Consider the following 22,774-nt stretch of genomic DNA (forward strand, 5'->3'; position numbering starts at 1 on the left):
CTACATCACAAATTGACATTAAGACGCCATTCTGTGGTGGTTTTTGTAAACTACATCACTACAAATTGATTAATTGGCCCTCTTGTGGTGATTTTTGTAAACTACGTCACTAATTGACATTAATGCGCCCTCCTGTGGTGATTTTTGTAAACTACATCACTACAAATTGACATTAAAGCGCCCTCCTGTGGTGATTTTTGTAAACTACATCACTACAAATTGACATTAAAGCGCCCTCCTGTGGTGATTTTTGTAAACTACATCACTACAAATTGACATTAATGCACCCTCCTGTGGTGATTTTTGTAAACTACATAACAAATTGACGTTAATGCGCCCTCCTGTGGTGATTTTTGTAAACTACATCACAAATTGACATTAATGCACCCTCCTGTGGGGATTTTTGTAAACTACATCACTACAAATTGACATTAATGCACCCTCCTGTGGTGATTTTTGTAAACTACATCACAAATTGACGTTAATGCGCCCTCCTGTGGTGATTTTTGTAAACTACATCACAGATTGACGTTAATGCGCCCTCCTGTGGTGATTTTTGTAAACTACATCATAAATTGACGTTATTGCGCCCTCCTGTGGTGATTTTTCATGAACTACATTGTTAAAATGAACATTGTTTCACCCTCCTCTAGTAAATCGTGAACTACACTGACTTTATTGATCTTTAATTTAACGTGATGAATTTTGTGAACTACATCTCAAAAAAAAAGATTTAATCAATCCTTAATGCATCACATCGTCCTCTGGTGCTTTTTGTAAACTACACCACTACAAATTGACTTGAACTGACTCACTATGTCTGTCTAGTAGCGCTTCTGCTTGAGTAACTTGATTAAACATGTCAGTTACTCAAAAAAGTGACCCTTAGCCAGTCATTAAAGATCTTTATTAACTCTTTACATGTCAAACTCAAAATGTTAGCACATGCAAATTAAATAACTTATTCAAGCAAATACCTTTCTGATGAGAAAACACAGAGCACAGACCTGCATGGGTTACTGCAGTCCTGAAGACATTGATTGGCTTCAGGTGTTTTCGATCAGGTTGTAGTTAAACTCAGGAAAGTGGAGCAGGAGCAGGATTAGACACGCCCCCTCATTTTGAATCTCTTTCCTCACTCTGCTTTTCCATTTATTGTGTTTCTACACATATCTGCATATCGTTCTGTGGGTGAGTGGGTAGATTATTGTGTCTTGGTACAGGAAAGTGTGAGTTTGAATCTCACGATTGCTTAAGTTCATAGTGGATTTTGATAAATGATTTATTCAGTTCAAAGTAAAAACAATCAATTTAATCTGAAAGCCTAAAAGACGATTTAAAGTACATATGATTCATGTCATGGTCTGTGGCTAAGTGGATAGTTGCTAGTACATTGGTTGTGAGCTGTCTGGGTTCAAATCCCAAATTCACCAAAGTGTTTATTTGCTTGTTTCTCACAATTTCAGATTAGTTGTGATAATTTATCACACAGTAAAAAAAAAAACACACACACATATAAAAGACTCAGTGGCGCTTGCGATAAAAGCTCTTTACTGAAAACATGACCTCCAGGGTTCAAACCTTACTATTGCATGTTTTAAACAATACCTCTATGCAATTATACACATAAAAACCCAGAAGACCATCACAAAACACAGCTTCTGTGGTGCAGCGTCTAAATACTTGACTATCAAGTAAGTGAAGCAAGGTTCAAACCCTGCACATGTATACTTTTTCCCTCCATTAACACAACTCTCAAATATACCACAACCAAAACATTTGTTAATCATCACACTCAGTGGCTCAGCAGATACAGCACTCAGCTTTCATCTTGGAGACTGGGGTTCAAATCCCATTCTTGCTTATGTTCATTTGCTGTCCATAAACCCAACAATACGCGCCAAATGACAAATGTCAGCATGAAAGCCATGATGGCACTAATGGTTAAACACATGTTGGTTGCGGACAAGGTTACGGTACGCTCTGGGTTCGAAACCCACCAAAGACAGAAAACTGGGGCCACAGCGAATTACCTGGGGCGGTAATACAAAGAAGAGGCAGAAGCAAACTGAGGCGGTAATACAAAGAAGAGGTGGAGATCTGAAGCAAGCTGAAGCGGTAACACAGAACAGTTACACAATAGTACAAATCACGGACCAGAGATGAATAAAGTTGGGCTGAGCATGTATCTGAGGCAATACGGCAGGTGAAGGCTGAACTGACAGATGAGAAGGAGGGCTCAGGATAAGAGAGGAGGTAGAGACTGAAGGTGGGCCAGAAAGAGAGAAGGTGGAGTAAAAATTAAAATAAAAATAATTTTATTTATTTATTATTTTTTTTTTTTTTAATTAAATAAATTCTAATAAACTTTAAAAACAATTAAGATCCTCATTTTTCTTAAGAGCAGTAGCATGCATTGGGTTCAAAGCCAGCCGTTGTGTGATGCGTTTAGGTCTCATGCTGAATGCTCTGACCACTAGGCCATCTCCAGCCATACACAGACTGGCACTTTCAGTTATTTTGAAGTGGACAGAATTACTCATATTTCACAAAAAAAAAAAAAAAAACTAAATTAATTGAAAAAAAATATTATTAAATTATTAGCGTATATAAAAAACAGACTTAAACGTGCACTAAAATATGTTTAAAATCAGAATAAAACATTATTTTTCACTTTATAATAAAAAATCTGAATAAAATATTTTTTAATTTACATTTTGAAAAAAAAGAAACATTGAAAAACCTAAAAAATGCAAACAGATTTAGACACAAACACTGTATAATATGTATGCTTTGCATTATGACACTATGAAATCCTCAATTGTATACAATAAATTAATTAAACTTCAACTGATTCTTAAACGTAAATATACACAAATAGTGTCTTAAAATGACATTTTGGCTGGTTTTAATTTAATGCATTTATAGACTGAATAATTAGAAGTTGATCTAGGAGATGATTTCTCATCATTTTTATATTTTAGTATTTAATATTAGTCGCAAAGAGATTACTCTGCAGAAAACATTATGAAAGCTTACCTTATCAATGTCAAGTGCTGTGAGTTTAGGTCAAATTAAGCTTTTGCTAATTTTAAGTGAATACATTTACACACATTTAAAATGTTTTTACTTGTTACAATTAAATGCCTATTATGATTTCAGTATTAATGAATAAGAATTATTATTAATGAATTAGAAGTATTCTTAGCAATAATAAAATATTAATATTAGTCACAATGAGAAAAGCCTGCAGAACAGAAAACATTATGAATGCTTATCAAGTGCTGTGAGTTTGAGTCAAATGTGCATTAAAAAAAAGCAACATGCACAAAAAATTTCTCTAAGTTTGTTATAAAAGTATAAATCTGTCCTCAAAAAAAAAAGCATTTAAAAATAAAGTAAAATTAACTATTTAAAATCCAAGTAAAAATAGAAAAGCAATAATAAAAATCTTTTAAAATTCCACAATAATATTTTGTATTATTATAAAATACAAATTACTATTATTATTATTATTATTATTGTTATCATTATTATTGTATACAAATTATTAGTATATATTATTAGTATTATTAGTATTATTAGTATTATCAGTACTTTAGTTATTTTTGTAATTAATGAAAATGACTATATTCAATAGTTTATAGTAGTTATATTTTATATAAAAGTAGTTATATTGTCTATTTAGATTTACTAAATTGCTAAAATTCGATTAAACAACAACAACAATAATAATAGCACTTAGATGTGTTATTTAGATGCGTTTAGTCAACTAAAATTAGATCTAACTGTAACTTTTTCCATCAACAAATAAACGTTTAGGCCCCATTTAACCTAAATGTAAAATATTGTGTACTTCATACAGTTTCTGTTACATTATTTTACATCTACTATTAATATAAACTATTATTCAAGCACAAAAAAACAAAATGATTAAGAAATGAGTGATGACTCATCTTGCACTACACCAGTTTTGTCCAATCAAATGCTTCCTAAACAAACCTCTCACCAACGCAGGTCACAAGCGACAGAGCAGCAGCACAACAAACACACTTTCTAGACTCTCTACTGGAAATATAAACTCATAAATACCTTTCCTGGAGCTGTGAATCCGCCTGAAGTGTGGAGGACCGTCGGAAAAATTAAATATGTGCAGCAGAAACACAACAGACACACGTGTGTATCTTCACTGCTGCAGAGGAGAGAGAGCAATGACTGAACACAAACACTACAACAACATCACTACAAACTAAACCAACGAAGCAAAGTCCCTTACAGGTGAGTCGCGTTACTCTCCATTTCTGCACTTGGTGTGGCTTTTCTTCGCTGTCGGGCTGTAATATCTGCTGTTGACTGACATTATGAGTCTGTCACTGAGCTGTCATCTGCTACTGGAGCTCAACTTGACGCCAGTAAAACGGTGTACCTGTGCTGATCTGGTGTCACCTTTGCTGTCAAAGGTGTTCAGACTAAAGAGCAGCTCGCTGATGCCGCCTAGTGGAGCGGATTGAGAACTGCGTATAGATTACCTGGAGTCACATCACATCAGTGTACACATGCTGTAACATCATGTAGCATTAACAAAAAATAATCGATACTTTATGTAAAATATGCAAGTTAAAGCTGCAGTTTGTAACTGTTTTTACTAAACTAAAATATAATAAATGAAGTGCAAAAGTCGCAATATTAGTGTTTGGTGAGACTGTTTTTATTTGTTAATTATTTCATTTTTAATTTCAACAAATACAATATCAGTACTTAACAAGTTCAAAATATCAAATTCAGCAGTCAGTAGTGTGGTTCAGTCATTACACATTACTGTGGCTAAATAGACTGCATATTGACATTTTAGACAGAAAGGAGGAAAAGAAAAACAAAAGGGGCATTACAGCAAAATGTACAATATTTTATTAGAGACGTAGCTCTGTTTACAGTTAAAAAAATTAATACATTATTAAAAATGAATAAATTTGCAAAGTTGGGGTTAAGGTTACTCCATTTGGATTGATGAATATAATAGTAAGAATAGTGTGATTTAGCTTCTGCACTTCAGTACATTTCTCCACCTCTAATTTATTAGAGTATTTTTATTCAGGTAAAAGTTAGTTCATATTCCAAAGACGTCACTAGCTGCATTAAGTGCATTGTGTCTGACATTGCATCTCTGAAATATGCAGCCTCAGCTTGTATCATCAAGGCAGAATCCAGATACTATTGACTATTTTTGAACTGGAACAATCATCAGCTGATAGACATGATAGACGTCTTCACATGATAGCGGAGCTCAGTTCATTATCAAACTACTTCTTCTCAGTTAAAGTGTTGCGCAAATCACACTCAACATAAATCCTTTGAACTGAACTAATCTGACTGCAGCTCTTCTGGAGTGATCTGTATGCTGGTCGAGAGAGCTCAAACGATTTCTGCAAGTTAAGAAAACATGTGCAAATTAAGGAAAACATCTTCATCTATTTGACAAAACACATATTCTCACAAGACATGCAATATAGACTCACACATAAAGCACAGACAGGAATGTGTCAGGGGACCCCAAAATGTAATGCATCAGCTCTTTCCTGTTTAAAATCAGTGGCAGCATATGATATAGATAGGAAAATTAATATGAGCTCAAAATGCATGTATTTACCATCAATCTGTTTTGAAATGTTGTTAACAGTTTAGAACAGTTTGAGTATAAATGATAAAATGTTTGGGAAAAAAGTGCTCATTGCATACATTTCGTGTGAAAGCAATGAAAAATGATTGACCGTTTGCTCCCTGTAGACTTCTGTTAAGCTGTTTGAGTCAACAGTTTGGAAAACGTGGCTTCAGATCTCCACAATGCCTGTTAGAAGTTGAAAAGAGCTGTAAGCCTTCAATTATTTATAATATGTTTAATTCTGATGTATAACACTGTTCAGCACAAATAAAAAGCCGTTAATAACTGGGAATAACTCAGTCTTATTAATAATATATAAAATAAAAATACAGATAAATGTGGTGCTTTGTGGAGGTTGAAACTGTTAGAATAAAATAATCATCTCTAATATTCAAAAACCTTGACGTGCAAGCAGAATCAGTGTTGAAGTCTTCATTAAATAAATGACGCTTTAAAGTTACACTAAAAGAAGAGAGGATCTCGTATATTGATTTGTTTCAAATTCCTTTATCTTCACATTTTTCTTGCATCCTGAGGTGAAAAGGAAGGAAAGTAAATGAGGAAAGTAACGGAGGAAGCAGAAATAAGAATTAAGAAGCACCAAGAGTCTCCAGTTAAGAGAAAATCACTGATTTCACAAGTCTGACTGAGAGTGAAGAGAACAGGACGCCCTCGGAGTCAAGATTATTATCATTTAGCATTTGTAATTTAGGTTTTATTTCAATACTTTCAATACAATACTTCAGTTTCAGTTAATTTCATTAATGGCTTTATTAGTTTTAGTTTAGTTTTTATCTTGTGAACACGTCTCTGTTTAGTTTTTATGTTTACTTTCAGCTTTACTTTTAGTAATTCTAGTTCCAGAGCAAAGTTGAGTGTTTACACAGATTATATTTTACTCTTAGTAACACAAATAAAACAATTATTTAACAAACACCGAATCCAAAATTATTCAGACAAATTCTGCAGAATTTATACTTCAACATCTGTATATTAAATATCACACTGTATATGTAGATAAACATGCCTAGTTTAAAAAAGGCATGTTTATAATCTATATCTTGACAAAACACGAAAATCATGTTCACTACTGTCAGTTGTTTGTGAAATAAATTTGAGGTTAAAGGTGAAGCATGTTGTAAGTCCAGTGTATGAATTGCTGTCTGTACTTGTGAGTTTGAACTGAACTTATACAGTTCATTTATTTCATTTCAGTCTGTCAAAACTATAGAACTTCTCTTGATCATGGTCCTGGATGCTCCAGGGGAAATGCTAATTCACCAAAAACTCCACAAGAGGGCGAAATGTTTCAGTTCATTACTTTAGATTTGCAATTGTGTAATTCACCAAAATCTCCACAGGAGGGTAAAACTTTGAATTTCATTATTTTAGAAAGGCAGCAGTGCAGTTCACAAATATCACCACAAGAGGGCGAATATTTTAATATAATCAAATTCGCCGTGGTGTAATTCAGAAATATCTCCACAGGAGGGAGAAACATTCATTATTTTAGAGCGGCAGCAGTGCAGTCCACAAAAATCCCCACAAGAGGGCGAATATTTTAAATTCAGTAGATTGTAGATTTGCAAAGGTGAAATTCAGAGAAATCTCCACAGGAGGGCGCAATATTTGATACATATGTAATATTTGTCTATTTGTCTATTGTTAGATCAGATATTCAGCGTGTGTAATAATGTGTTTATTTGTGTGTCGACTCTACAGGATCAGTGAAGTGTTGTGGACTGTAAGCCTGTTAAACAGAAGTAGAGACGAGTGGACAGACACTGACTGTACTGATGATGATCATCTGCTGCTGCACAGGTGATGTAGATCATGCGTGTGATTGGTTGTGTGTGTGTCTGTCTGTTCCACATGTCGGTTACCATCATTTGCTTTGTGGAGGGTCACTCCTCTACAAAGTAAATGATGGTAACCGAAAAGGGTGGAGAAGGGACGAAGGTCCAGAATTTTTATACAGTTCATTTTAAATTTTTTTGCCAGGCTGTAAAGTATAACCCCTGCTGGACACGGCTCCGGAAGCTCCAGGGGGAGACCGAACTGGTATCCCCCCTTCTTCAGGCGCGCCTCACACTCACTCACCATTCACTCATATCGCAGAGTTCTGGCTGGCCTTGAACCAGCAACCCCTGAAGCCGTGGGGCAGCGCTCTTACCACAGAGCCACAGATCTCCATGTCTGAACACTTGCTGGAACTGATGTTTGACTCTACCTGAGCTGTGATCTCACAATAAACTAGTTAAAGAAGGTAAACTCTCTTCATGCTGAAGTGGGATTGGAACCCATGCCCTGTATTGTGGACGGAGATCTCAAACCAAGTGCTTCAACCACAGAGCTACAAATCTCACATCCAATCACCGGCGGAAGACATATTTCACTGCGTATCTGTGTGTGATAATAAAAAGTTAAATCTTAGGTCTATTGTGATGGGTTGAGATCTCATACCAAGTGCTCTTACCACAGAGCCATAGATCTTGTGTTTGATTGTTTGCAGGAACTTTTATTTCACTCTATGTTACCTGTGATTTTATGATAAATAAGTGAATCTCTCCACATAGTGAGGTTTGAACCCATGTTCTCTTTGGTGGGTAGAGATATTATGCTCTGTGTCATTACCACAGAGCCACAGATGCTCTGTCTAAACTCTTGCTGGAACTTATATATCACTGTTGACCTGTGTGTAAGCTGTCAATAAAACACAGGTCTAGAGGGATTTGAACCCTTTGTCTTAACAAAGGCCTCTCTCTCAGAGAACATGCATTTATCCACTCACCTATCAAGGATTTCACAACATTGTTGGGCATTTGAGTGATTTTGTTGCCTAGTAATTGCTTAGAGTCGTGATTTAAAGAACTTTGGGAAGTGCAGGATTCAAACCCAGACTCTACAACACCTAAACTCAAATGATTATCAAGCACACCATACAATCTGTTATAAAGGGTATTTAAATTACATTTTAGGCTCTTTGGTCCTCAATTACTTAGTAAATAAACATTGTGGTGATTGTGGGATTCAAACTCAGACTTTCCAGCAACAAGGCACTAACAACTATCCACTGAGCCACTGACAATGAATCAACTTCTGACTGCATTAAACCGTCTTATAGGATCAAATTAAATGTTTTTACTTTGAACTTGAATAGTTCACCAAAATTCACTTCATGTGTAAGCAATCATTAGATTCAAACCCACTGTTCATCGGTTCAAGCCACAACCACCTATCCACTCAACCATAACCACTTGTGTCTTATGATACATTAAATGTTTAATCTCTAAAGAGATTCAAAATGAGGAGGCGTGTTTAATCCTGCTCCACTTTCCTGAGTTTAACTACAACCTGATTGAAAACACCTGAAGCCAATCAATGTCTTCAGGACTGCAGTAACATCCATGCAGATCTGTGCTCTTGTGCTCTGTGTTTTCTCATCAGAAAGGTATTTGCTTGAATAAGTTATTTAATTTGCATGTGTTAACATTTTGAGTTTAACATGTAAAGAGTTAATAAAGATCTTTAATGACTGGCTAAGGGTCACTTTTTTGAGTAACTGACATGTTTAATCAAGATACTCAAGCAGATGCACTACTAGACACAGACAGTAAGGTTTTCTTATACAAATGACCACAGTTTCATGTCAATTTGTTGTTAACAAAAATCACAACAGGAGGGTGTGATGAATTAAGGATCAATAAAGAAAATATTACTGATGTAGTTAAAAAAAAAACTACAGGAGGGCACATTACATGAAGGACTAATATAGTCAATGTAGTTCACAAAATTCACCACAGGAGGGCGCGTTAAATTAAGGATCAATAAAGTCAATGTAGTTCACAAAAGTCACCACAGGAGGGCGCTTTAAGGATCAATAAAGTCAATGTAGTTCACCAAATTCACCACAGGAGGGCACTTTAAATTAAAGATCAATAAAGTCAATGTAGTTCACCAAATTCACCACAGGAGGGCACGTTAAATTAAGGATCAATAAAGTCAATGTAGTTAACAAATCATTGCAGGAGGGTGCAATAAAGTAAATTTGTGGTGATAGTTCACAAAATTCACCAGAGGAGGGAGCAATAAAATCAACTTGTATTGATGTACTTAACAAAAAATCACCACAAGGGGCGCAATAAAGTCAATTTGTACTGATGTAGTTTACAAAAGTCACCACAGGAGGGTGCAATAAAGTCTATTTGTAGCAATCAAGTTCATAAAATTGACCAAAGGAGGGCAGTCAATTTGTTACGATGTAGTTAACAAAAATCACCACCAACACAGGTCAAATCTCTGCAGCCTCAGTGGTGCAAGTAATAAGGAGCTATGTCTACATGTGTGAGGTTATGGGATCAAATCTGACTTTCAATTATGTTAAATTATAATCATTAAATACAACAAAATTGCTTAAATGCCCAACTTAACAGTAATTGCATGGTGGGTCAGTGGACAAACATGTGCCCTGAGGATGAGATGATGACGGAGACATGGGTTCTAGGCACATTTAGATGTTACTTTACTTAGTTTATTATTAATATCGCAGCTCGGATTGAGTCAAAACTCAGTTCCAGCAAGAGTTCAGACAGGAGATCTGTGGCTCTGTGGTAAGAGCGCTGCCCCACGGCTTCAGGGGTTGCTGGTTCAAGGCCAGCCAGAACTCTGCGATATGAGAGAATGGTGAGTGAGTGTGAGGCGCGCCTGAAGAAGGGGGGATACCAGTTCGGTCTCCCCCTGGAGCTTCCGGAGCCGTGTCCAGCAGGGGTTATACTTTACAGCCTGGCAAAAAAATTTAAAATGAACTGTATAAAAATTCTGGACCTGCGTCCCTTCCCCACCCATTTCGGTTACCATCATTTACTTTGTAGAGGAGTGACCCTCCACAAAGCAAATGATGGTAACCGACATGTGGAATAGCCACATACACACAACCAATCACACACATGATCTACATCACCTGTGCAGCAGCAGATGATCATCATCAGTACAGTCAGTGTCTGTCCACTCGTCTCTGCTTCTGTTCAACAGACTTACAGTCCACAACACTTCACTGATCCTGTAGAGTCGACACACAAATCAACACATTATTACACACGCTGAATATCTGATCTAACAATAGACAAATAGACAAATATTACATATGTATCAAATATTGCGCCCTCCTGTGGAGATTTCTCTGAACTACACTTTTGCAAATCTTGAATCTACTGAATTGAAAATATTCGCCCTCTTGTGGGGATTTTTGTGGACTGCACTGCTGTCGCTCTAAAATAATGAAGGTTTCTCCCTCCTGTGGAGATATTTCTGAATTACACCACTGCGAACTTGATGATATTAAAATATTCGCCCTCTTGTGGTGATATTTGTGAACTGCACTGCTGCCTTTCTAAAATAATGAAATTCAAAGTTTTACCCTCCTGTGGAGATTTTGGTGAATTACACAATTGCAAATCTAAAGTAATGAACTGAAACATTTCGCCCTCTTGTGGAGTTTTTGGTAAATAAGCATTTCCCCTGGAGCATCCAGGACCATGATCAAGAGAAGTTCTATAGTTTTGACAGACTGAAATGAAATAAATGAACTGTATAAGTTCAGTTCAAACTCACAAGTACAGACCGTAATTCATACACTGGGCTTACAACATGCTTCACCTTTAACCTCAAATTTATTTCACAAACAACTGACAGTAGTGAACATGATTTTAGTGTTACTATGATTAGAAACAGCCAGACACACTCAAGCTCAGAGGTTATTTTAGTAAATGAAAACTAAGACTAAAACTATCGGCCAAAATACATGTACATTAACTAAAATAAAATAATCATCGGCAAAAAGAAAACATCAGACCTGTTTAGAGAAACAGCTGTAGATGTGCTTTTACAGCCAAACACAGCGGTCAAGATAAAGATTATAAACATGCCTTTTTTAAACTAGGCATGTTTATCTACATATACAGTGTGATATTTAATATACAGATGTTGAAGTATAAATTCTGCAGAATTTGTCTGAATAATTTTGGATTCGGTGTTTGTTAAATAATTGTTTTATTTGTGTTACTAAGAGTAAAATATAATCTGTGTAAACACTCAACTTTGCTCTGGAACTAGAATTACTAAAAGTAAAGCTGAAAGTAAACATAAAAACTAAACAGAGACGTGTTCACAAGATAAAAACTAAACTAAAACTAATAAAGCCATTAATGAAATGAACTGAAACTGACAGCAAATTTAAAGAAAGTATTGAAATAAAACCTAAATTACAAATGCTAAATGATAATAATCTTGACTCCGAGGGCGTCCTGTTCTCTTCACTCTCAGTCAGACTTGTGAAATCAGTGATTTTCTCTTAACTGGAGACTCTTGGTGCTTCTTAATTCTTATTTCTGCTTCCTCCGTTACTTTCCTCATTTACTTTCCTTCCTTTTCACCTCAGGATGCAAGAAAAATGTGAAGATAAAGGAATTTGAAACAAATCAATATACGAGATCCTCTCTTCTTTTAGTGTAACTTTAAAGCGTCATTTATTTAATGAAGACTTCAACACTGATCCTGCTTGCACGTCAAGGTTTTTGAATATTAGAGATGATTATTTTATTCTAACAGTTTTAACCACCACAAAGCACCACATTTATCTGTATTTTTATTTTATACATTATTAATAACACTGAGTTATTCCCAGTTATTAACGGCTTTTTATTTGTGCTGAACAGTGTTATACATCAGAATTAAACATATTATAAATGTTAAGCTCTTTTCAACTTCTAACAGGCATTGTGGAGATCTGAAGCCACGTTTTCCATACTGTTGACTCAAACAGCTTAACAGAAGTCTACAGGGAGCAAACGGTCAATCATTTTTCATTGCTTTCACACAAAATGCATGCAATGAGCACTTTTTTCCCAAACATTTTATCATTTATACTCTACAAACAGCTAAACTGTTAACAACATTTCAAAGCAGATTGATGGTAAATACATGCATTTTGAGCTCATATTAATTTTACTATCTTGATCATATGCTGCCACTGATTTTAAACAGGAAAGAGCTGGTGCATTACATTCTGGGGCCCCCTGACACATTCCTGTCTGTGCTTTATGTGTGAGTCTATATTGCATGTCTTGTGAGAATATGTGTTTTGTCAAATAGATGAAGATGTTTTCTCAATTTGCACATGTTTTCTTAACTTGCAGAAATTGTTTGAGCTCTCTCGACCAGCATACAGATCACTCCAGAAGAGCTGCAGTCAGATTAGTTCAGTTCAAAGGATTTATGTTGAGTGTGATTTGCGCAACACTTTAACTGAGAAGAAGTAGTTTGATAATGAACTGAGCTCCGCTATCATGTGAAGACGTCTATCATGTCTATCAGCTGAAGATTTCTCTAGTTTTAAAAATAATCAACAGTATCTAGATTCTGCCTTGATGATACAAGCTGAGGCTGCATATTTCAGAGATGCAATGTCAGACACAATGCACTTAATGCAGCTAGTGACGTCACTGTGAGGGGTGGGGTTAGGTGAGCGCATTAAAAAGCATTGGATGCGGCTCAGATTGCACTGCACCAGGTCTGCATTCAGACTCCTCTCAAAATAACTTTACAACATTTAACTTTACCGCACCTTCAAATGCATAAATGTATAGGAGTTAACATTTAAATGTAATTCTTTGAAATATGAACTAACTTTTACCTGAATAAAAGTACTCTAATAAATTAGAGGTGGAGAAATGTACTGAAGTGCAGAAGCTAAATCACACTATTCTTACTATTATATTCATCAATCCAAATGGAGTAACCTAAACCCCAACTTTGCAAATTTATTGATTTTTAATAATGTATTAATTTTTTTAACTGTAAACAGAGCTACGTCTCTAATAAAATATTGTATATTTTGCTGTAATGCCCCTTTTGTTTTTCTTTTCCTCCTTTCTGTCTAAAATGTCAATATGCAGTCTATTTAGCCACAGTAATGTGTAACGACTGAACCATACTACTGACTGCTGAATTTGATATTTTGAACTTGTTAAGTACTGATATTGTATTTGTTAAAATAAAAAATGAAATAATAAACAAATAAAAACAGTCTCACCAAACACTAACACTGCAACTTTCGCAATTTATTTATAAGTTTTGTAAAAACAGTTACAAACTGCAGATTTAACTTACATATATTACATAAAGTATCGATTATTTTGTTGTTGCTACATGATGTTACAGCATGTGTACACTGATGTGATGTGACTCCAGGTAATCTATACGCAGTTCTCAATCCGCTCCACTAGGCGGCATCAGCGAGCTGCTCTTTAGCCTGAACACCTTTGACAGCAAAGGTGACACCAGATCAGCACAGGTACACCGTTTTACTGGCGTCAAGTTGAGCTCCAGCAGATGACAGCTCAGTGACAGACTCATAATGTCAGTCAACAGCAGATATTACAGCCCGACAGTGAAGAAAAGCCACACCAAGTGCAGAAATGGAGAGTAACGCGACTCACCTGTAAGGGACTTTGCTTCGTTGGTTTAGTTTGTAGTGATGTTGTTGTAGTGTTTGTGTTCAGTCATTGCTCTCTCTCTCTCTCTCCTCTGCAGCAGTGAAGATACACACGTGTGTTTCTGCTGCACATATTTAATTTTTCTGACGGTCCTCCACACTTCAGGCGGATTCACAGCTCCAGGAAAGGTATGTATGAGTTTATATTTCCAATAGAGAGTCTAGAAAGTGTGTTTGTTGTGCTGCTGCTCTGTCGCTTGTGACCTGCGTTGGTGAGAGGTTTGTTTAGGAAGCATTTGATTGGACAAAACTGGTGTAGTGCAAGATGAGTCATCACTCATTTCTTAATCATTTTGTTTTTTTGTGCTTGAATAATAGTTTATATTAATAGTAGATGTAAAATAATGTAACAGAAACTGTATGAAGTACACAATATTTTACATTTAGGTTAAATGGGGCCTAAACGTTTATTTGTTGATGGAAAAAGTTACAGTTAGATCTAATTTTAGTTGACTAAACGCATCTAAATAACACATCTAAGTGCTATTATTATTGTTTAATCGAATTTTAGCAATTTAGTAAATCTAAATAGACAATATAACTACTTTTATATAAAATATAACTACTATAAACTATTGAATATAGTCATTTTCATTAATTACAAAAATAACTAAAGTACTGATAATACTAATAATACTAATAATACTAATAATATATACTAATAATTTGTATATAATAATAATGATAACAATCATAATAATAATAATAATAATAATAATAATAATAATAATAATAGTAATTTGTATTTTATAATAATACAAAATATTATTATGGAATTTTAAAAGATTTTTATTATTGCTTTTCTATTTTTACTTGGATTTTAAATAGTTAATTTTACTTTATTTTTAAATGCTTTTTTTGAGGACAGATTTATACTTTTATAACAAACTTAGAGAAATGTTTTGTGCATGTTGCTTTTTTTCAATGCACATTTGACTCAAACTCACAGCACTTGATAAGCATTCATAATGTTTTCTGTTCTGCAGGCTTTTCTCATTGTGACTAATATTAATATTTTATTATTGCTAAGAATACTTCTAATTCATTAATAATAATTCTAATTCATTAATACTGAAATCATAATAGGCATTTAATTGTAACAAGTAAAAACATTTTAAATGTGTGTAAATGTATTCACTTAAAATTAGCAAAAGCTTAATTTGACCTAAACTCACATCTCTTGACATTGATAAGGTAAGCTTTCATAATGTTTTCTGCAGAGTAATCTCTTTGCGACTAATATTAAATACTAAAATATAAAAATGATGAGAAATCATCTCCTAGATCAACTTCTAATTATTCAGTCTATAAATGCATTAAATCAAAACCAGCCAAAATGTCATTTTAAGACACTATTTGTGTATATTTACGTTTAAGAATCAGTTGAAGTTTAATTAATTTATTGTATACAATTGAGGATTTCATAGTGTTCATAATGCAAAGCATACATATTATACAGTGTTTGTGTCTAATTCTGTTTGCATTTTTCAGGTTTTTCAATGTTTCTTTTTTTTCAAAATGTAAATTAAAAAATATTTTATTCAGATTTTTTATTATAAAGTGAAAAATAATGTTTTATTCTGATTTTAAACATATTTTAGTGCACGTTTAAGTCTGTTTTTTATATACGCTAATAATTTAATAATATTTTTTTTCAATTAATTTAGTTTTTTTTTTTTTTTTGTGAAATATGAGTAATTCTGTCCACTTCAAAATAACTGAAAGTGCATGTCAGTGTATGGCTGGAGATGGCCTAGTGGTCAGAGGATTCAGCATGAGACCTAAACCCATCACACAACAGCTGGCTTCGAACCCAATGCATGCTACTGCTCTTAAGAAAAATTAGGATCTTAATTGTTTTTAAAGTTTATTAGAATTTATTTAATTTAAAAAAAAATAAATAAAAAATTAATTATTTTTATTATTCTTATTTTTACTCCACCTTCTCTCTTTCTGGCCCACCTTCAGTTTCCACCTCCTCTCTTATCCTGACCCCACCTTCTCATCTGTCAGTTCAGCCTTCACCTGCTGTACTGCCTCAGATACATGCTCAGTCCAACTTTCATCATCTCTGGCCCGTGATTTGTACTATTGTGTAACCGTTCTGTGTTACCGCTTCAGCTTGCTTCAGATCTCCACCTCTTCTTTGTATTACCGCCCCAGTTTGCTTCTTGTTTCTGCCTCTTCTTTGTATTACCGCCCCAGGTAATTTGCTGTGGCCCCAGTTTTCTGTCTTTGGTGGGTTTCGAACCCAGAGCGTACCGTAACCTTGTCCGCAACTAACATGTGTTTAGCCATTAGTGCCATCATGGCTTTCATGCTGACATCTGTCATTTGGCGCGTATTATTGGGTTTATGGACAGCAAATGAACATAAGCAAGAATGGGATTTGAACCCCAGTCTCCAAGATGAAAGCTGAGTGCTTTATCTTCTGAGCCACTGAGTGTGATGATTAACAAATGTTTTGGTTGTGGTATATGTGAGAGCTGTGTTAATGGAGGGAAAAAGTATACATGTGCAGGGTTTGAACCTTGCTTCACTTACATGATAGTCAAGTATTTAGACGCTGCACCACAGAGGCTGTGTTTTGTGATGGTCTTCTGGGTTTTTATGTGTATAATTGCATAGAGATATTGTTTAAAACATGCAATAGCAAGGTTTGAACCCTGGAGGTCATGTTTTCAGTAAAGAGCTTTTATCTCAAGCGCCACTATGTCTTTTACATGTGTGTGTGTTTTTTTTTTTTTTTTACTGTGTGATAAATTATCACAACTAATCTAAAATTGTGAGAAACAAGCAAACAAACACTTTGGTGATTCTGGGATTTAAACCCAGACAACTCACGACCAACGAACTAGCAACTATCCACTTAGCCACAGACCATGACATGAATCATAAGTGCTTTAAATCGTCTTTTAGGCTTTCAGATTAAATTAATTGTTTTTACTTTGAACTGAATAAATCATTTATCAAAATCCACTATGAACTTAAGCAATCATGAGATTCAAACTCACACTTTCCTGTACCAAGACACAATCATCTACCCACTCACCCACAGAGAGATATGCAGATATGTGTAGAAACACAATAAATGGAAAAGCAGAGTGAGGAAAGAGATTCAAAATGAGGAGGCGTGTCTAATCCTGCTCCTGCTCCACTTTCCTGAGTTTAACTACAACCTGATCGAAAACACCTGAAGCCAATCAATGTCTTCAGGACTGCAGTAACCCATGCAGGTCTGTGCTCTGTGTTTTCTCATCAGAAAGGTATTTGCTTGAATAAGTCATTTAATTTGCATGTGTTAACATTTTGAGTTTGACGTGTAAAGAGTTAATAAAGATCTTTAATGACTGGCTAAGGGTCACTTTTTTGAGTAACTGACATGTTAATCAAGTTACTTAAGCAGAAGCGCTACTAGACAGACATAGTGAGTCAGTTCAAGTCAATTTGTAGTGGTGTAGTTAACAAAAAGCACCAGAGGACGATGTGATGCATTAAGGATCGATTAAATCTTTTTTTTTGAGATGTAGTTCACAAAATTCATCACGTTAAATTAAAGATCAATAAAGTCAGTGTAGTTCACGATTTACTAGAAGAGGGTGAAACAAGGTTCATTTTAACAATGTAGTTCATGAAAAATCACCACAGGAGGGCGCAACAACGTCAATTTGTGATGTAGTTTACAAAAATCCCCACAGGAGGGCACATTAACGTCAATTTGTGATGTAGTTTACAAAAATCACCACAGGAGGGCGCAATAACGTCAATTTGTGATGTAATTTACAAAAATCCCCACAGGAGGGCACATTAACGTCAATTTGTGATGTAGTTTACAAAAATCACCACAGGAGGGCGCATTAATGTCAATTTGTGATGTAGTTTACAAAAATCCCCACAGGAGGGCACATTAACGTCAATTTGTGATGTAGTTTACAAAAATCACCACAGGAGGGCGCATTAATGTCAATTTGTGATGTAGTTTACAAAAATCACCACAGGAGGGCGCAATAACTTCAATTTGTGATGTAGTTTACAAAAATCACCACAGGAGGGCGCATTAATGTCAATTTGTACTGATGTAGTTTACAAAAATCACCACAGGAGGGCGCATTAATGTCAATTTGTGATGTAGTTTACAAAAATCACCACAGGAGGGCGCAATAACGTCAATTTGTGATGTAGTTTACAAAAATCACCACAGGAGGGTGTATTAATGTCAATTTGTAGTGATGTAGTTTACAAAAATCACCACAGGAGGGCGCTTTAATGTCAATTTGTGATGTAGTTTACAAAAATCACCACAGGAGGGCGCATTAATGTCAATTTGTAGTGATGTAGTTTACAAAAATCCCAACAGGAGGGTGCATTAACGTCAATTTGTGATGTAGTTTACAAAAATCCCCACAGGAGGGCGCATTAATGTCAATTTGTGATGTAGTTTACAAAAATCACCACAGGAGGGCGCATTAATGTCAATTAGTGACGTAGTTTACAAAAATCACCACAAGAGGGCCAATTAATCAATTTGTAGTGATGTAGTTTACAAAAACCACCACAGAATGGCGCATTAATGTCAATTTGTGATGTAGTTTACAAAAATTACCACAGGAGGGCACAATAAAGTAAATTTGATGTAGTTAGCTAAAACCACCACAGGAGGGTATAACAGTCCATTCGTAACAATATTGTTCCCATAAGCTGCCAGAGGAGGGTGCAGCACACTTAAATTTATTATAGAGTCTATTAAACTAACACAGGTCAAATCTCTGCTGGCTCAGTGGTGCAAGGAATAATGAGCTGTGACAGTAGTCATGAGGTTGTGAGTTCTAATCCCACTCCAATTATGTTAAATTGTAATCATTAAATACGACAAAATCGCTTAAATGCCCCACTTCACTGTGAATCCATGGTGGGTCAGTGGATTAACATGTGCTCTGAGAACAAGATGATGATGGAGACATGGGTTCGTGACACACGAAGAGGTTACTCAGTTGCTTAGTTTATTATTAAAATCACATCTCGGGTAGAGTCAAACATCAGTTCCAGCAAGTGTTCAGACATGGAGATCTGTGGCTCTGTGGTAAGAGTGCTGCCCCACGGCTTCAGGGGTTGCTGGTTCAAGGCCAGCCAGAACTCTGCGATATGAGTGAATGGTGAGTGAGTGTGAGGCGCGCCTGAAGAAGGGGGGATACCAGTTCGGTCTCCCCCTGGAGCTTCCGGAGCCGTGTCCAGCAGGGGTTATACTTTACAGCCTGGCAAAAAATTTAAAATGAACTGTATAAAAATTCTGGACCTGCGTCCCTTCCCCACCCGTTTCGGTTACCATCATTTACTTTGTAGAGGAGTGACCCTCCATAAAGCAAATGATGGTAACCGACATGTGGAACAGACACACACACAACCAATCACACACATGATGTACATCACCTGTGCAGCAGCAGATGATAGTCATCAGTACAGTCAGTGTCTGTCCACTCGTCTCTGCTTCTGTTCAACAGACTTACAGTCCACAACACTTCACTGATCCTGTAGAGTCGACACACAAATAAACACATTATTACACACGCTGAATATCTGATCTAACAATAGACAAATAGACAAATATTACATATGTATCAAATATTGCGCCCTCCTGTGGAGATTTCTCTGAACTACACTTTTGCAAATCTTGAATCTACTGAATTTAAAATATTCGCCCTCTTGTGGGGATTTTTGTGGACTGCACTGCTGCCGCTCTAAAATAATGAACGTTTCTCCCTCCTGTGGAGATATTTCTGAATTACACCACTGCGAACTTGATGAATTATAAATGTTCGCCCTCCTGTGGTGATTTTGGTGAATGACACCAGTGCAAATCTAATAGTATGAATTTAAACATTTCGCCCTCCTGTGGAGATATTTCTGAATTACACTTTTGCAGATCCATTGATTTGAAAGATTGTGCTGATGTTTTTCCTGAACTTCAGCACAGCAAATGTAAAGCACTGAGATTTCACCTTCCTGTGGCGCAGCTGTAGTTCTGTGTATTTTCCTCCACTGATGCTGACAACCAGAAACATTTTAATGTGTAAAAGGAAGCAGAAAGTCTTGAGGTTTAAACTAAAAAAGTAATTATTATTAAATAGAGACTTATCATCAAATGCTAAATATCACACAGTTTTTATGGAGATCTTCAAATGACAGAGAGGCTTGAGTAAACTGAGGTCATCGTGAGCACAGTTCTGCTTCCTGTTGAAGCGAGTCGTTTTCTGTCTTCATCTGTTTCAGGAAGGATCAAAATCTGTTCTTGTTGACTTTATTATTATGATTATTTGAATCAGTTTTTAATCTTTGACATGATTTTGCTCAGTGACTGAAGTTAAACATGACCTAATGTAGTGATGTGTTCAGCTGAAGCGTCTGTGTCTGTCAAATCTCTATTTTCAGGATCTGGGTAATTCTTCAACTACGAGCACTTTTATGTCCTTTGATCAAATATTCAAACATATATATAATTTTGTTCAAATTCCTCTTTCTTTGTCAAACTAACAATAAAACCTACTTAAAAAATTTAAAACCAAAACAAAATGAGGGTAAATAAGAGTGTTTTGTATATATGAAAGGCTTGTATCAATTCAAATCTAATCGGTGAAGCTATTTTTCACTATTTTCACAATAAACTGTTGAAATGTCATTTCCATCACCACACACGTTATTAAAAACATTTTAAAAGTTCTCATCACACATTAAAGTGTATTCACAATGTATGAGTTCATGCTCTATTTAATATACAAATACAGTTTATTTATTTTCTAATAAGCTCTTAACCAAATTAATATTAAGTTTTTGAGTGTGACAGGTGTACAATTCAGCACACAACTAATTTAGCAGACACAAATGATAATTTTTACCAACAAAAATACGAACACATTTCCTTTACTAAATGCCTTATAAAGATGACTGGCTGCTTTATTTTTAATCCTATTTTGTATTAAGTCGTTCATTAAGTTTTGTATTATAAGTATTTCTGTTGCTGAATGAAAACGCAATGCGTGGATGAAAAAAAAAATTGTAAACTCTGCAAGAGGCAGATTTGGTCAGTCTTTCTCCAATAGTATCTGCATGCAGACTTGGATTTTTCTGCATTAAAGTGCAGATCCCATCCGCTCCACTAAGTGGAATCAGCGAGCTGCTCTTTTAGCCTGAAAACCTTTGACAACAGCGACACCAGATCAGCACAGGTACACCGTTTTACTGGCGTCAAGTTGAGCTCCAGCAGATGACAGCTCAGTGACAGACTCATAATGTCAGTCAACAGCAGATATTACAGCCCGACAGCGAAGAAAAGCCACACCAAGTGCAGAAATGGAGAGTAACGCGACTCACCTGTAAGGGACTTTGCTTCGTTGGTTTAGTTTGTAGTGATGTTGTTGTAGTGTTTGTGTTCAGTCATTGCTCTCTCTCTCTCTCTCCTCTGCAGCAGTGAAGATACACACGTGTGTCTGTTGTGTTTCTGCTGCAGATCTTTGAGCTGCGCTCAACAGCTGACGCTCCTCCACACGCTCCTCCACATCCAGGCGGATTCACAGCTCCAGGAAAGGTATTTATGAGCTCATATTTCCAGTAGAGAGTCCAGAAAGTGTGTTTGTTGTGCTGCTGCTCTGTCGCGTGTTTGTTGGGGGAGGGACTTTCTGTGGAGAGCATGTGATTGGCCAGATTTGGTGTAGAGTCATCAGTACAGTATGAGGAGACTTTAGATGTAAATGATGATATTTTCCAGTGTTTAATTGTGTTTAGTGACATTTAAAGCCCCACAAGCAGCTGTAAGATAATTTGAAACATGTTCATGTGTCTAATTGAAGAATAAGCATGTTTTCCACATTTTGAATAGTGAAATATAATAATATATTCGCATATGATGCAGTTTACATTTATTTAAAATAATTTACATTTGATATGAATTATTTGTGTTTATTTAGTTTTTTTTTTCAAAATGTGTAGAATGTGGTTATCCTCCCATTGGAGAAAGAAATGTGGGTTTATGTGTGTGGTGATGGTGTAGTGGTCAGAGCACACAGCAGGACATCTGAAGCTGTCACAGCACACCTGGGTTCAAATCCAAGCACTGCTGCTGCTTTTTACTGCTGAGATAATCAGAAAAAAACAACAAAGTAATTTTATGTGTGTGTGTTCCGGCTCTAATTACCCTGCACTTGCAGTGGTGTGAGCCAGACATCAAGGTGGGTTTCGTACCCAGGCCTCTGTCGTTACCTTGTCCACCGCAATCTTGTGTTCATCCACTAGCCCATCATGGCTTTCAGTCTGTCAGTTGCTGTTTGGGCCACACTGTTTGATTGAATCCCATCAACCGAAAGTAAAGTAAGCAACAGTGGGATTTGAACCCATGTCTCCTGTATGTCAGGCCAAGGCTCATCCACTGAACCACAGGGCTTGACATCAGGCAGTAGTTGTTTTGTGAGCCAAATTACAAAGAAACATATGTCAAACCTTGTTTATGATGAAAACAGTGATAAAGCCTCATTCAGACACATTGTTCACCATCTAGACTCAGTGGCTCAAGTCAT

General features: G+C 35.8%; 1 long non-coding RNA gene across 1 annotated transcript in view; it reads right to left on the reverse strand.

Annotated features, from left to right (window-relative positions):
- LOC141381591 (uncharacterized) overlaps window positions 1-22,774 on the reverse strand; it is a 419,099-nt gene that overhangs the window by 81,500 nt on the left and 314,825 nt on the right. The window lies entirely within an intron of this gene.

This window comes from Danio rerio, chromosome 4 (assembly GCF_049306965.1).
Source record: "Danio rerio strain Tuebingen ecotype United States chromosome 4, GRCz12tu, whole genome shotgun sequence".
Taxonomy (NCBI): Eukaryota; Metazoa; Chordata; class Actinopteri; order Cypriniformes; family Danionidae; genus Danio; species Danio rerio.